The sequence below is a fragment of the Nipponia nippon genome, unplaced genomic scaffold, assembly GCF_047370975.1.
Source record: "Nipponia nippon isolate SJK-2023a ecotype South Korea unplaced genomic scaffold, ASM4737097v1 scaffold_4, whole genome shotgun sequence".
Taxonomy (NCBI): Eukaryota; Metazoa; Chordata; class Aves; order Pelecaniformes; family Threskiornithidae; genus Nipponia; species Nipponia nippon.
In genome coordinates this window covers 50,275,393-50,291,958 of record NW_028262358.1, presented here as the reverse complement: position 1 = coordinate 50,291,958, position 16,566 = coordinate 50,275,393, and the positions used below count along the sequence as shown (strand labels likewise).

The 16,566-nt window shown below is 42.6% G+C and overlaps 1 long non-coding RNA gene across 1 annotated transcript; it reads left to right on the top strand.

The window, feature by feature from the left end:
* The first annotated feature begins 1,894 nt into the window (after positions 1 to 1,894).
* On the top strand, positions 1,895 to 15,640 carry LOC148053297 (uncharacterized). The gene is made up of 2 exons (XR_015708804.1): positions 1,895 to 1,985; positions 14,598 to 15,640. It is a non-coding gene; the product is annotated as an uncharacterized LOC148053297 (long non-coding RNA).
* The last annotated feature ends 926 nt before the right edge of the window (positions 15,641 to 16,566 follow it).

Genomic DNA, 16,566 nt, shown 5'->3' with positions numbered 1-16,566 from the left:
GCATTAACCTAGGGCACCGACACAGGTATTTTTGTGATCCAAGGAAGACGTTAAACAGCTGAGGTAGGAGGGGGGATGACCGTACCTGTGAATGAAACTGGTGCACTGTGGAAACCTTAGCCAATTACCTCTGGATGAAGAAGCCGTCAAGGTCCACTGGCTGAGACATTGGAGGCTGCTACCTGAGCAGTTCCATGGGCCCCGGGCAATGAGCCAGCACAGCTTCCAGCCTCTGCCAGCCCATTAGCTGCAAGCTACTAATATGACACATCCCTCACGACTTGTGTCCTCTAAAGCCAGCGCTGGATTCAGTCCCAGATCCCAGCTCCTGCATCATGCAGTTTTTTCAGAATTCCAGTATTTTATTAGAAACAAACCAGCAGACACAAAAGCCTAACCATTCCTTCCTGCTTAAAAAGCACGCACTGTTGATGCCACAGTGCCTGCTTTGGTGTACAAGAGTATTGGTGAGATGTGTGAGCACCTTGGGAACCTCACTATGGTGCTGGTGCCCAAAGATCTATGAAACCCTTTCCAAATCACCTTGTGAGAAGTCTGTGTGAGAAAGGCGTGGCAGCCCCAAGCCTGCACTTTCAGGGAAATACCTCTACAGGCCTGAACAAGCATTGAAATAAGTGGAGAGGAAAAAGAGTTTGCCTAGACTGTGCTTGGCTGGAATGGGAGGGTAACTACCGGTGCTAATGCTTACTTGGGGGCTGCAGAAGGCAGCAGCCCCAGCACAGCATCCCCAGCAGCACTGGTGGCAAGAGGAGTGCTTAATGACCGGTGCAGTGGGCTTCTTGCCGGTACAACTAACACTTACACATTTGCTTTCTAAAAGGACACCTCTCCACCTGTGTGAGACAGCTCAAAGCTATTTTAAACAGGCACCAGCCTTGTCCAGGAAAGCCCAGACAACACTAACATCTCCAAAGGTGGGAGGAAAAGCAGCTGGGATGAGCAAACACAACAGCAAAGGGTCAATAGTCGAGACAGCCAAAAAGCACAGCATCCGTCCCACACTGGCCATTAACCTCATGGAGTAATGAGAGTCTGGGGAAGCTCCTTCCTTTCTCTGGTAGAGGGAGGCAGCTGGGCAGAGCCCTGCCAGAAACACAGCACTGGTCAGGCTGTGGGTGACAGATGCCTGCTGGATAAGCAGAGGTCTCCTGGAGGAAAGCTAACCTGCACCAGGCCCAGGGGCTGTGCTGGAGGACCATGGCATGGGCTGGTGGCACTGCTGGGGCTAGGTTGCTTTGCTTTGAAGAGGAGAGGAGGCATTCACCAGCCTGCACGACAGCTGAGACAGGCCAGCCTGAAACAGCCTTGCAGCCATCTGAACTGCTGCTATGTCAAAACATCAGTTGCCTTTGGTTTTTGTAGTTTTGCTCTCTGTGGACTTGTTTTTTTATTGAAGGATGAATGTCTGCCTCAGTCTATAGCATTTACCCAACTTCTGCTCTCTGAAAACTACTGCATAGGAAATCTCACAGGAGTGACAGAAGGAAGATGGAGCTGTGTCTGCACACTGGCTTCAGTCACAGACCTGTCACACACACAGAGCATTTGTAACAGCCTCGTGGTTTTGGCCAAGAGTGTTTTTTTCACCAGTCTTCATAACCTAATAAAAACCCATTCTACAGGCTTCTTCATACTAATGCAAAGATGCCGTACGTAGGCACTCCACTGTGGAAGGGCAGCCCCGTCTAGATGTGTTCTGCCTCTTCAGCTGTAACAGATAAGCCAATTGCCTTCTGTATAGGCAGCAGTGGCAGCAGGTGGCAACAGGTCTCTCACCTGAAGTAACTCTGTTATTAATGATGGAAACAGCTGGGCCCACTTCTGGTCTTTCCATCCTTAGGCTATTTGTTACTGTTCCTCAGCAGGTGGCTGTCAAGCCTGTAGCTGGGCTGATGGAGGAGCCTGGAAAAGCTCCCTGGTGATCCTGTGTCAGGCTCCTGGGGCTCTTTGGTCGCTTTTCTGTGGTGAGTGAAGCTAATCTGTCTGGACTAGGATGAGAATTACCCCTACAGTCTATTTTGCCAGTTCTGTTGTGTCAGTTTGGACCCTCAGCAGGGGCACAATAACTGATGGTGAGCATACAAATAGTCTTTTAATCTTGTACAGCTGTTTCTGTAATAGTGACCATGAACTAAGAAAAGAAGGAATTTGATGCATATATTATTTCAGTTTTCTCTGAATGTGCCTATATTGCTATTGAATCTTGCTTTGGATTTTCTGGTATCTAGAGTTCTTTAATATTTGGACATGTAGGCTTATACTGAGGAGCAAACTCAGTGCATAGTTCTTCTTGTGACACCCTGGTTTTCAGCCCAGGGCAAGAGTAACCTACACTGGTACCAGTTTCAGTTGACTTTGGCAAATTAGAGTCCATGCTTGAACAGCTTGGTGAAGGCTCTGTGTCCTGTTCAGCTATTGCTTTTGTGCCATTGGTATCCCCTGAGGGAGGAAGCAGACTGCCATGTGTGGCAGCTCCTGCTGCTACCAGGGTCACTCTGCCCCACAGACCCTCTGAGCACCCCGAGCTGGCAGCTGGGTTAATAGCACAGGAGAGAGAGTGCTGTAAAGAAATACACACTTTGGAGCCCATCTGAGCCAGCAGAAGTTATTGGTGCTCCCAACTGCTCATCAGCCAGAATAACTATCCCTGCAGCTTGCTTGGTGGAAGCTCCCTACTTGGCTCCAGCTAAACCAGGCATCTGAGCCCTCTGTTCATGCTGTTTGAGGACATGGATAACCTCAAGCTGCAGGAGCTTGGGAAACTGCTTGGTGAGCACCAGGGCTGGAGGACAGCAGAGTTTGCTGTCCCAAGGGCTGGTCCATCAGACAGATGGTGCATTGCTATAGTCCTGCAGGCAAGCAGCTTGGCCCCAGCAGCTGAGTAGGTATTGCTGCCCTGCTTTAAATGATATTTCAGAAAATTATATTAGCCCGTGAAAACTTACTAGTCAGATTATGATGACAGTCTACCAGGTGCTTTGGTGTTTAGATATCCAGGAGAAGAAAGCTTGTGTTTTCTTGTGCATGTGTATTTCTGAATGTAATGTTCCATTAACATTTTTGTCTCTGTGTACAAATAGATACAAGCTTCTTCTAATATTATGCAATTTTTGATAAGAACACTCTTCTGTTTTGTGGTAGCTTTCACAACTTTTACAGCCACTGCTTTGTTTCAGTCAGGCTGTAATCTTTCTTCAGAAACTCAATGTCTCGGAAAAGTTATGGGTCTATCAAAAAGCAGCAGTTTAATTTTATAGGCACACCTGTGAATTTAATTCTCTCTCTAAAACTTCCCTTAAGTCCTTAAAGGGTCATTCCAAACTTAAGGGGGGAAGCTTTGATTGCATCGTCTCAGTAAACTGCACAATATATAGACATACTGAACCTGACAAGTGAGTGCTCATTAATCCTGAAACCTGGCCAAGTCACTTGTAATTCCAAAAGGTACTGCATTTAAAATGAAAAGTTCCCCTTATGATAAAGGCCCATTTTTTAAAAAATTTATTTTATTTCTTACTGCTGTCATCCATTTGTAACTGCCAACAGCTGCTAGTAAGGTCATTGGTAGTTAAAAGTTTTCTTCGCCTGAGGAAATGTCAGTGAAATGTAAATTCTAGGACATGGATATTCTTTCCTCCTCCCCCCCTTCTTAAACTGAAGTAAAAAATTTTTACAGACGACCTCAAATAAGCTCGTAGAAAGAATAATCTCCGACCTTCTGAGGGCTATACTAAAGGGGAGCGGGACTTCTGAGCTGGAGCAAACCTATTCTCCAGTGCAGCCTCCCAGCTCTGCTTTTGAAGAAGATGCATTTGAGGCTACCAATATTAAGTGCTGCATATAACAACAGTATTTCTTCCTAGGGTTTCACAAAAACCCCTTTTTCTAGTTTGTGCAGTAAGGTAAGTGACATAACCCTTTGTCTTGGAAAATTAGAGGTAGCAGTAGAACAATATCTCTTAAAGATTCCTTTTAAAATGATCTTTGTATGGTAGTGAGTTTTTAACTTCAATCTTATTAACAGTGGCCAAAGCCAAGTCACACTCCAAATTTATCCAAAAGTTTGCTACAAGGGAGAAAAAAAAGAAGAAAACAGATGAAGAAAATGTATTTGTCAGTACAGGCAGCACCTAAAAATCTGGGGAGAATGGCCATGACCAGATAGAGTAAGTCACTTGACCACTGTTTAAATTCTGACTGAAATATTTTTGTTTTACAGTGAAGTGAATGACTGTATGTCTCCTATTGTGTCCTCCTTTTTACCTAAAGCAAAAGTGCTTACAAGCTGTGGCCAAACCTCTTTATGAGGTACTTATAACTTGACCAAATAAAAGTATCTGAAATCTCTGGACTGTCTATTCTCGTGGATATTCACTGCAATTTTGTAATTTTTGGCAATTTAGGGAAGGTAAAATTGCCACTCTGTTGAAGTCAATGTGAGCTCTGACATTTATTTCGGTAGGGCCAGTATTTCTGAGAGAGTCCATTACCTGAGGAGCTCCATCCTTATGGATGGTGGGTAGTCCACGTGCTTATCTGAACCTGTTACATGCTTATCTGAACTTGTTGAGTTTTTTCTGTCACTAAATATGAAGCATATCTATCCTGCTTTTTGGTGGAGACTTCTAAAAAACAAAAACAAACCCCAACAAAAATCCAAACAAACAACAACAAAAAAACCACAATTGAAAAAGGCTGAAAAGCCAAAGAGAGCAAATTGCCATGATTAGATGTGCACCTTGGGGGAGCTTGAGTGCCAGTCCACCTAAGTATTTATGCTGGCTCAAGCTGAGGGGGTGCCAGAGACCCTCTGAAGGGCAATTTGCATGCTGTAAGCAAACCCTGTGCTTACAGAGCTTGGTTAGATAGGAACTCTTTAAAGCTATTACTAGGCAGAACAATTTACTTTGTTTTCAGTGACAAGAAAGCAGTTTTTAACACAGGACAACTCGTACCACTGCTGTTATACAACAAAAGGGCAGTGAATGCATGAAGGCATTTTGTTTTTACTGGGAGGTGAATTAGCTGAGGCTGAATCATCGGGGTCCAGAATAGTGCTGAGCTTGCCTAGTTGTTAGTAAAACTTGCAAGCACCTGTGGCCCCTTGCATTTTACAGCAAGATAACCATCCCAAGTTTATCTCAGTTTAAATAAAAAAAGCAAACATCCTCTACCCACCCAATACCTTTGTGGTAGAGAAGGCTGTGCCCTCAGTCCTGAGAGATCTGTTAGTTGTCTGGCCTCAATAAAAAATTCTCTTTATGTTCTCTGTAATTGAATCTTGTCTCTGGGACAGAAGAAGTAAGGGAAGAAAGACTAAGTGAGATTGGAAAAAGAGAGGGGAAGTGCAAAGTGATGAAAGAGAGGAGAGATACAGGAAACCTGATTAATATAAAATCACCCTGGAAAGCCCTGAAGTATTCCAATTTCTACTTTGTCTTATTTATACATCTTAACACTGTTTTCTGTTTGTTCTTTAGCTCTAGAAAATGATAATTGCTCCATACTTTGCAAATACTAATGGCTTTAATAGATTAAATCTGTGGTAATGTCTATGCAACCTAATAAAGCTGTGTAGTTTGTAATGCAGTGCATTAGGATTTCTATTCTTACTGTGTTGGCAAGAGGAATATGACAACAAGGGAAACAATTCTAAAAGCATGCAAACAAAACCCAGGAAAGACCTCTGAGTCTTCTGACTCAGAATAAAATGAATTTATAATGAAACAGTCTTCACAAAAGGGAGCCTTTGATTCTTCACTGAATGTTATTTTCTAGAGGTATTTGACAGTGTTGCTCATATCTTGGAATCTAGAGAACAAAGAGAAATGATTTTCATTTCTTTTCCGCTAAAACTTTCCCTTGATGTTTGAGTTCGGTTTTGGTAATACTCTAATAGGTTGCACATATATAGCTTTCCATTTTAAAATCTGGAATATCTATGTATGCTGAAGTAAACCTCATACCCTCATGGTGTTGGGCAGTAGTAATATCCTTGAGTCACAGCAGTGGAAACTGAGGCATTGAAGGTGATTTCCTTAGTACCCCTCAATATATCTGAGGCAGAGTTGAGAGGACAGTCCACCGACAGATTTCATCCTGGCTTTTTTTCCCTCCATGTGTACAGTGAAGCTGGATATCCACTTGACTTAGCAGGCTCCCCTCTGCCTGGGTAGACTTCCTTCTTTCCCAGAGGAAGAGCCTAGGATTGCAGAAACATGTCAGTGAAGAGCAGCAATGAAAAATACTGATAAACTTGTCCATGGGTTGGCACTGAGTGTGAGTAAGGGCAGAAAATGGCATGGCATGGAGATTAGGGTTTTCACAGAGATGTATGGGTGAATCTTCCTATCGCAGTTTAGGGAAGTACTTGAGCTGGACATTTAGTCTGAACCAGCATGATGACTCTTATTGTCTAGGGACACTACTGTCCCTTGCTGTCCTTCCTGTGCTTGCAAAGGGGGAGGACTTACCCTTGCCTCAGCTGCTCCTGTGTGAACTGTGTAGAACAAAACCAAAAAAATGCCAGTTTGGGAGCAGGTGTGGCTAAACAAGGGCACATGTCAACAGACTCTTACACAGGGGGCAACTTCTGGCAGAAAGTGTGGTTAGCTGGAAATAATGGTGTTTTAATGTGCTTTGTGTGTATATGTGGAGCTTGCGGAGTTGAAAAATGATGGTGTTTTTTCCCCCCCAAAATATTGTGCGTTATGTCTGAATGAATTTTATGTCTGTGTCCTGGGATTTTTCTATTTTTATAAAAGTAGGATTTTGAGTTTTCCTTTGCAGAATTCTGAGGAAGAGATACTAATCAGCTTGTAGGTATACTTGCTACCTACTACATGTTTGCATGCTCTAAGCTGCTTTCACTTCTAATTAAAATCATTGTGATTGGTTTATGAAGCTGGTTTCCAAAAACTCTGGCACTGAGCAAAAGTGCCAGACAGGGCACAGAAACAAAAACTTATGAAAACTTCACTTCAGTTATGTGTGTTATAGCACATTTGAAGAAGCTTTCTGAATTGTTGCTTCCTTGCCTGTAAATCTGCCCATCAAATCTCCTTTATATGCCCACTGCTAGGCACCAAATAAGTATTGTGCGTGACTATTACGCTCCTTGCTTTCTATGCTGTATATAAATGCCTACTGACTGTCTTTCTGAAAGGACAAGAGAACATTTTTGTAAAAGGTCCAATACAGGCAGGAAAGGACAGGTAAAACCATGTGGTCTCGCACAGTTTTCTTTTGTATCATCTAATGTAGTTATCTTAGCAGGAGGAATAATTTTGGTCTTTTGTGTGTGGATAAACGTGATAGGATTGAAATATGAGTCTGTATCCACAATACCTTGAATGTATTGTCCTAGAATATTGCATCAGGTTTAATAACACATAGGACTGGATGGACAAATGCCTATCTGATCTTTTTGCATTAGCTTTACTCATAATGAAACCTAAAGCAGGGGTTTCCTTTCCTCAAGCTTCGAGAGGCTCTTTCCCTGTTTTACACACTGATGCTCCACTGCAGGACGAGTGGATGCCAGCACTTGATCTTACCTCTGAGTTGAAGGGTCAATGAGAAGAGTTAGCAAGGAGTTGTTTATGCTATGTTAGATCTCATTAAGAGATTTTTTCCCTATCATGGAAATCAAACTTTTATGGGAACAGATCAGTTCCAGCAAGGAACAACTGTATGGGGGAAGCCAGAACAAGAGTTTGTCTGTTATTAGGTGTGACTGCCAGAGATTCATCTACTGATTACTGTCTCCATTTTACTGTTTCAAAATAAAGTTGATGGAAAAAAAGGAAACTTTAGCCCCTTGTAGGAAACACAGAAGTGTTAATTCCAATGGTTGCTCTTTGGCTGTCTACTAGGTGGTCTCTGTTCATCTGTTTTCATGGTTAATTTCTCTGTAACCAGGGGGTTATTGATCTGGTGCTAACTAGTGACATCAGTGCAGGTGTAAAGTAGCAATGTTCATTTGCTGAAAAATGTCTCTTTAAATACACGGTTCCTGTGCTTCAGCTGACCTCTGGAAGTACTCTAATGCTCTTCCACTTGCTATGCTTAAATTCTTACAAGTTTTGAATTCAATAAAATTCCCTTCAGCAGATTCCACTGTCTCTTTCCTACATCTTGTACAGTTTGATTCTCCTATTAATGAGAACGAAGTCATTTAGTGTTGTTAATTCCTTAGTCTTGTGACTCTTCAACTGATTGAATAAAAAGAATCTATTGTGCTCTTTACAGTTATTCTGGGTAATAATAGTTCTAATGGTTATTTGTAAAATATTTTTTTTATAAATCCTCACCTCTACCCACAGTTTTTAATGCTTGGATGACATGGGAAGAAGTGAGTCACCATTGTCGTGCTAATGCAATTCCTAATAACTTAACAAGGGCTTGTGAACTTCTTAAGCTTTAATTACATTGTGGCAGGACTTAAATATAGTTATAGGATATGTACGTAAGTCTTCTACTTATTCTCTCCTGCTTTTATCCTTGATGAAAGCTCTTGGGCAGCTCAACTCTTTGTGGGCCTAATATAAAACTGGAAAGTGCACATGACTAGATACACTTTGTTTTTTAATCATAGATACAGTATAGGTGGATATTCATGCAATGATTTTTAGTCCGGTTGCATCATGGCTTGGATGGGCATATGCTTCGCTGGGTGAAAAACTGGCTGGATGACTAGGCCCAGAGAGTGGCGGTGAACGGAGTCAAATCCAGTTGGTGGCTGGTCACGAGTGGTGTTCCCCAGGGCTCAGTGTTGGGGCTGGTCCTGTTCAATACCTTCATTGATGAGTGCACCCTCAGTAAGTTTGTGGATGACACCAAGTTGGCCAGGCATGTTGATCTGCTGGAGAGTAGGAAGGCCCTACAGAGGGATCTGGACAGGCTGGATTGATGGGCCGAAGCCAACTGTATGAGGTTCAACAAGGCTCAGTGCCGGGTCCTGCCCTTGGGTCACAACAACCCCATGCAACGCTACAGGCTTGGGGAGGAGTGGCTGGAGAGCTGCCTGGCAGAAAAGGACCTGGGGGTGTTGGTCAACAGCCAGAGGAATATGAGCTGCCAGGGTGCTCAGGTCGCCAAGGCAGCCAATGGCATCCTGGCTTGTATCAGAAATAGTGTGGCCAGCAGGACTAGGGAAGTGATCGTCCCCCTGTACTCAGCACTGGTGAGGCCACACCTCAAGTACTGTGTTCAGTTTTGGGCCCCTCACTACAAGAAGGACATTGAGGTGCTGGAGAGTGTCCAAAGAAGGGCAACAAAGCTGGTGAAGGGTCTAGAGAACAAGTCTTATGAGGAGCGGCTGAAGGAACTGGGGTTGTTTAGTTTGGAGAAGAGGAGGCTGAGGGGAGACCTTATTGCTCTCTACAACTACCTGAAAGGAGGTTGTAGCAAGGTGGGGGTCAGTCTCTTCTCCCTAGTAATGAGTGATAGGACGAGAGGAAAGGGCCTCAAGTTGTACCAGGGGAAGTTTAGATTGGATATTAGGAAAAAATTCTTCATTGAAAGGTCAGTCAAGCATTGGAACAGGCTGCCCAGGGAAGTGGTTGAGTCCCCATCCCTGGAGGTATTTAAAAGCCATGTAGATGTGGTGCTTGAGGACATGGTTTAGTGGTGGACTTGGCAGTGCTAGGTTGGACTTACTGATCTTAAAGGTTTTTTCCAACCTAAACGATTCTATGATTCTATCTCAGATGGTGAGTATAGCAGAGCAAAAGCCTGAGACAGGGGACTGAATGACTATGGGCCTGGAATAGGGTTGTGTAAGTACCACAAGAGTGCCCCAAGGAGCAGGGCTAACTAGAAGAAGGTAAATGGGTGTGGGACTACAGCTTGTTTCCTGCTCTCATTCAGTTCACATTTCAGTGTTCAGAAGTATTCATAAGTGATTTTTTTTTTTAAGGAAATTCAAGGTAATATACTAACCTTTGGTTGTGGATGGGAAACTATGACTAAGCACCTAGTCAATACTACGGGGGGTCTGACGAAAAATCCTACCTTAGCTTTCAGATTCATCAGAAACTCTGACCTGAGATTACATACTATCTGGCCTGGATTCTTGGAAAGCTTTGCAAGTGTGATCCATTTAATAATAAAACTTGAAATAGCTGTGCTTCTCTTGCTTTAGGATTTTGCTTTGGCAGTTTCATGGTGTGCTCATGTCACTTGTTCTCATTTTCGTCCTGCCAGACAAGTCTAAAGTGTAAAGAAGATGAATGGCTTTTGGGGACCTCCACATAACTTTGATCTTTCCCTTGCAGTAAGCAAGCCAGAAAAGTCCTGACATGGTTTCTCTTCCTGCTTCCTTCTTTAGGCAGCAGTACCTGAGGGGAAGGAGTGCATCAGGTTTGCTTTCCCTTTCTAATCATGCTCTACAGCTTAAGGCCTAGATGTTGTGATTCAATTTGTTTTACCTCTGCCTTTCTCCTCTTCACACCATTCCCTCAGAAAAAACTACCAAACAGCTGCCTTCATTATGCTGGACCTCTGAAGAGTAGGTTGCCAGTACTCAGGCAAGCCAGAAGTCACTCATAAACAAGGAGATATTGTCTTTATGTTATATCTCTTTGCTGTTGGGTTTCAATTGTCCAGCACTATCAGGAAGATCCTAAGAGTACTACTAATATGATGCAGGATTCTGCTCTGGCAACAGTCCTCTAGAGCAAGCTGCTTAAGGATGACTTATGAAATAGTGCAAAATTAGTAAAGCAAAAGACTGTTATGTTTAGAGCTGAAATGAAACCTGCACTTTGGGATATTTGGTTGAGGAAAAAATCTGTTCTGGATTGAAGCAGACTTTCTGAAATATTTGTGAAAAAAATCTGAAAAACTTGGAAACAGAATTTTAGCATAGCATCCGAATCCAAGGCTGGGGTTTGGTTCAGCAAGGTCTCTGGACTGCCAGCTTTATGATGGGCAGGACAGGAGTCCAAAGCTCCTGGGACTCCCATCTACCCACTAAGGATTATTGGTTTAGTCTGGGATCTCAGGGAGCCTGGAAGACATCTCGCCTTGCTTCAGAAGCATTCTGCCAAATGGTCAACATGAGTCCTGCATTGGCAGTTTGGGTGTCTGAAATTGCTGTGTTCCTACAGATGTTTTGATTTACAGGGAATTGCTGGTTTCCAGCAACAACAAAATATTTCATTAAAATAGGTCTTCCACTCATAATTATGATGTTGCAAACCACAGAAATGGAAGCCACATATATAAACTGTTATATTTCAGGTAACAAAGGGAACTTCTACTAATTGCCTCATTGTTTTCTACTCTGTTTTCTTTTTACCACTGTCATAAATACAGTCTACTCAAAGATGTCTTTTGCAGCTCCTTCTGAAAGCTAGTTCTCTGCTATTTGCAAAACTTTAACACCATAGAGATCTATAAGACCTCAACATCTCTCTTGTCTCAGGTGAAAAATGAATCCTATCTGATGGTTGACCTTCCTAGGAACAGAAGCTTCTCCAGAAAGACACCAGATCTATTGGTTCCCAGCTGCTGCTAGGTAAAAATCATTATCGGAGCACACAAGGGAAAACTAGTTGCACTAGTTGCTTAGCTCAATGAACATGTTTCTTAGAAAAATCCCTAAAATAATATGAACCAACCTGGACATAATACGTGATTGCAACTCTGGGCCTTTGAGGGGAGAGGGCTGTAGCTCAAAACTGACAGGACTTGTGGAGGTGAGCAGTAGAAGTCAAGTAGTTTTTTTTTTGGTTTTTTTTTTGTTTTTAAAAAAAAGGCACTTTGAAGTTTATACTTAATTTGCTGTCTGCCTGTTCTTGGAAAGGAAGTAGATGGTGCAGAGTCAGAAGGTCTCTCCCTTGGTAGGCAAATTGCTTGCTTTCTCACTTCATGTACAAATGGGGACAGTGTGGTCTTAGTCTGCATAACTGATTAATTCCATTCATCATTTTAATTCCCCATTAATAGAGTAGCTGATAATTGGCTATAAGGGCCTCATGCTGCAGTCCGATTTTTGGGGTTGAGGCAGAAGTAGCATGTGATGGTGTGAATCTCCTTGGATATATCTGGCTGAAATAGCGGGACCTTAGTCTAGTCCTTTAAACACTTCATTTAAATGACATGCGTTGCTTGACATCACTGAACTAGGCTGTGACTTTACGACTTCTCCCAGTAGTAGACTGAGGTGAGACTTCTCAGCCTTGGCATCGTGTCCCTTGCTCTGATAGTACCATGCTGCAAAAGAGTGCAGTGAGAAGACTTTGTTTTACTCTTCTGGCCCAGTTGAGCTAGCAGCAGCTAGCTCAGGCAGGAAGAGACAGCAACGAGCCAAGGTTCTCTCTACCTGTAACAGGAGAGAAGAATGTTTTCTCCTTCACTCAGAAATGCAGATTTCGTATGTGGGCAACCTTTGCAATAAGAAGACTTCTTGTCCCACCTTTCTCATGAAAAGAGGACCTTATGGGTATGCCTAAGTTCATCTCAGCAGCTTTAAAGCAATGTTGAAATCCTCTGAAGATAGTAGATAATTATATTCTATTATCACAGTCTATGCCTATTTCCTGCTCCCTGCAAAACAGTTGAAAGGAAAAACATTTTTCTACACTTTTTAAGGAGATCTATTACAGTTAATGATATTTCTGAGACTAAAATAAGAAATAGTTATTTGAGAAATGTTTGTACTTAACTCTCACTTGTTCTCTTTAACACCCCACATTCCCCAACACACACACCTACACATGTAGCTGTCCTTCCCCAGCTCATACTAAATTCTGTCCTCTGGTGAAATGCGATATAAAGTAGGATATAGAGCACAAATCTAGTAAGACTGCACTTGGTAATCCAATTCTGGGTTGTTTGTTTCTTATCCTTTATTGCTCCATTTTGTCCTTATTGAAACTCCAATATATGTTGCCTGTATTACTTTATATTCCCCAAGTTTGCTCTTTAATGGCTGGGTATGCCCAGCCATTACTGCCTCTCAGTTCTGTTCCTTTTCTTCAGAACAGAAAGTTTAGAGTTTTGGTAGACTGTGAAACTCGCATCATTTATAGTACTCCAACTTCTTGATTGCTGTAATTACCGACTGGATGACTTCGCAATATTAGGACTTGCATGAAAGCATCCCGTGAGGACCAGGCAGAGCTGATTTCTTTAGATTCAAGTTGGATAAAATCCTCTGGCTATTGCCTCTTATAGGAGAATTAACCCCCCAATAGAGGGTTGTCCTCTATTGGATAGTGAGTTCTTAACATGAATTCTCTGTCATTTTGCGTAACACTACATTTTGTACTTTTTTTTTGTCTAAAAGACCATTCAGGTGGTGATCTAAGATATACAGTATTATTCAGCTTCAAATGTACAGTATATGATGTTGGGAATTCAGATATGAGATTGCTGGCACACTGACAATATGCCTTTGTAGATAAGTTCAGGGAGAAAACATATTTTTAATTAAAATCAATTATCATGAAATTGGAGTTTTTGATCACTAATTCCCCACAAAATGACTGGAAATTTTGAAACTTTGGGTTTTGAACAAAAGCTCTATCCACTGGCATTTAATAGGCATGTCTCCATTAATTACTTTAAGATTATGTTTCAGTCTCTGAATTTACACTGCATGAAATCAGCATTTATCCTCTGCTTCTTTTCCACAACATTTACAGAAGGTGTGTCTTTATTGCAAAGGTGAGGTAATGTATCTTTACATTAAGTCAATACAGCTCAAGAGATTGAGGATGCACTGAAATTACACTCAGGTGGCTGCATCTGTGTCAGTACTGTGCTTGCTCATGTATGTATGAGACAGACTTCTGGGGCTTTTACTGTCACCGTTGTTAATGAGCTGAACCGTGGTGGTGTTTCTGGCCCTTCTGGAGAGTTAGAGGAGGAATTGGAGCTGGTAGCTTTGTAGTGGTACTCATTTCCTTCCACTCTGAAGTGTGATTATACAAATGGGTCATTTGTACTGTTTGAGCTGGCCTGTGTAAGTTAAAGGTGCTACAACACGCAAGCTGATGATTTTTTTTTTTTTTTATTTAGTAGCTGAGTCCTCATGGGCAAGTTGCTCAGCACAGCTTGCTTAGAAAGACATAGACAGAGGCTGCCTTCATGCTGGGCAGGAGCATCAGCAGAGATATCTGAAACTCATCTTCAAAAATGAGATTCAGCTTGACTCAGGCGTGTGTTTGGATGAGCAAGCACATTCTCCCTCATCATGGCTTTTAAAAAAAACCAAAACAAACAAAAAAACACACACACGCAAAACCCCAAAAAACCCAAAACAAACCAAACAAAAAAAAAACCCACAAACTTTATTCAGACCTGTGAGTTTTGATGTTGCTGTCTCAGGAGAAATTTTGTTGTCATTGTCTGTGACTAATTACAGTTCCCCTGCAGTCACTGGCGTACATGAATTTTTCTTAAATTTTGGGCATGTATCTCACATCACAGTAACCAAGGCCTCTTGGGTTGCCAACTTCAGCTGTGCCCTCAGAATACATGCTGAGCTGAGAAGTCATGACTATTTTTCAGGTTTTATTTTTTCTCTGTGCTTCCTGGTTTGATGTGTATTCATTTCATGTTTTCAGCTCTTCTCCCTGACAGCTAGAAACTTACTAGAAAAGAAACAATTGCACAGAAGATGCTTGTGTGAGTCCTCAGCTGCAGCTGTGATTAGAGCACTAGATTAACAATATAACTCTAAGTGCTGGCCATGCCACAGAAGTATGGCCACATCCATTCAACAGGCCTAGTTGGGGGATTGGAAGAAAGTTTGGGGATGGTACCAGCAAGAATGTTGCACATCATTATGTTAATAAAGAATTACTCTGAAGCCATCTCTGTGGATTGACAGCTTCTGCTATGAAGAGACAGCTCAAGACTTGGAGATGTTTGCCCAAGGATTTGAAGTCCACTGTGGGATCTATGTGCTCGTATCCTGCATAATGCAGCCCATGGAAACATACTGGAAATTCTCCATTTCAACAGATGGTTTTCAGAGAGATGAAGGGTTGGAAAGGGTTAGCGGGACTCCTGGAGGGGACAGTGAAATATCAGGGAGTAAGAAGGTCTCCAGAGTTTCAAGAGCTTTGAGAAGCCACGGTTGCAGCTCTTTTCCGACACTCCACCTCTCCAAAGACTGACTTGCTACTTTCTCCCTGAAGGTACTGGTCCCCACTGCCTCTCTTGCCTGGTGCAGTTTCCTGTTGTAAGTCAAGAGCAGCCATGTCTTCCACGGCCTGCTCCCCACTGGTGCAGCCACCGGGCTGGAGAGGGGCTGGGGCACAGGGCTGGGTCCTGCATTGCCGCAGTGAGGAGGAGCAGAGCTGGGATACAGGAATTAAGCAGAGACCTCAGTTATGCTGCTGCTGGCAGGGTTGCCCACACACATGTGACAACCCTTCTCTTGGCAGCAGGGGCTCTGCAGGCATGTGGTGGCTATTCAGCCTGGGATGAATATTTCTTATCTCCTCAGATACAAAATAGGCAGGTTACTGCTCACTGCAGGGTGCTGACCTGGGCAACTAGCTGCTGTGCTGGTGCTCCAGGTTCATTTTTTTTTTTATGTTGTTGTTGCCAATATATTAATATTAATGTTATTTATTAGGGAAAATAAAAGTGGCAAAAATCACCTGGGTCACCAAGTCTAGTCTCTCTTGACGGCAGGTAGCCAGAGAAGAGATGTTGGTCTGGAGAGCATCTGTTTCTCCAGCTTCACAAACACCCTGTCACAGGCAGGGCAGCTTTCAGTAATGAGGGTCAAGATTCATTTCTGTCCAAAGTACAACAGTTCATAAGGATTTCACAATCCAGACAGTCTAGTCATTTAAATGTTAATAAGATTCCTGTTTTGTTTTGAAATGTAGAGAGGATCTTGCTTCTTTACCCTTTATTTCCCTTTCTCCTCTTATTTACAGTCTTGCTTTAGCAGTTCAATCCAGTTTTGCAGATAAACAGTCTTGCTTTGGCCAGGGTGAAAGTCTCTTCTAGATGTACTTTTCAGAGGAGTATGTGCTGGATGTGAGAGGTTCAAGCAGGGGCAGGAGAGCTCTATCTCTTTTGGACTTGCTCCATCCAGGACACCAGCTTTTGTTTTGCTTTCAGAGCTCCAGTTCTGAGAACAAAAGCCTGTTTTACAGAGGTAGGCTCTTACAAAGACATAAAATGCACCTTTAAGGCCTCCACAAGTGGCCACTGGGGACTCGCTGTTCTGAGAGGGTGAATCCAAGATAACAGCATAGTTTCTGTGGGAGCCTGACTCCATTTAGGAAAGGACAGTGCCTTCCCCACAACGTTGAGCCAGTACCAGAAATAGAAGCAGGCTGCCTCTGAGTACCACGTGGTTTTAATAACTTCATAACAATGACATGAGTAACCCTGTGAGTATGCTGTAATGGTGACAAGAAGCTGGAGACAGCAGTGCACATGGCTTTCTCATTACATATTCTAGATACAGAAGGTAACACAACATGAGTCCAAATGTATATGATTTAAATAAGACCCAAACTATTCTACATCATTCTGACATCTCTCTTGGGAATATGCATTAGAATTAAT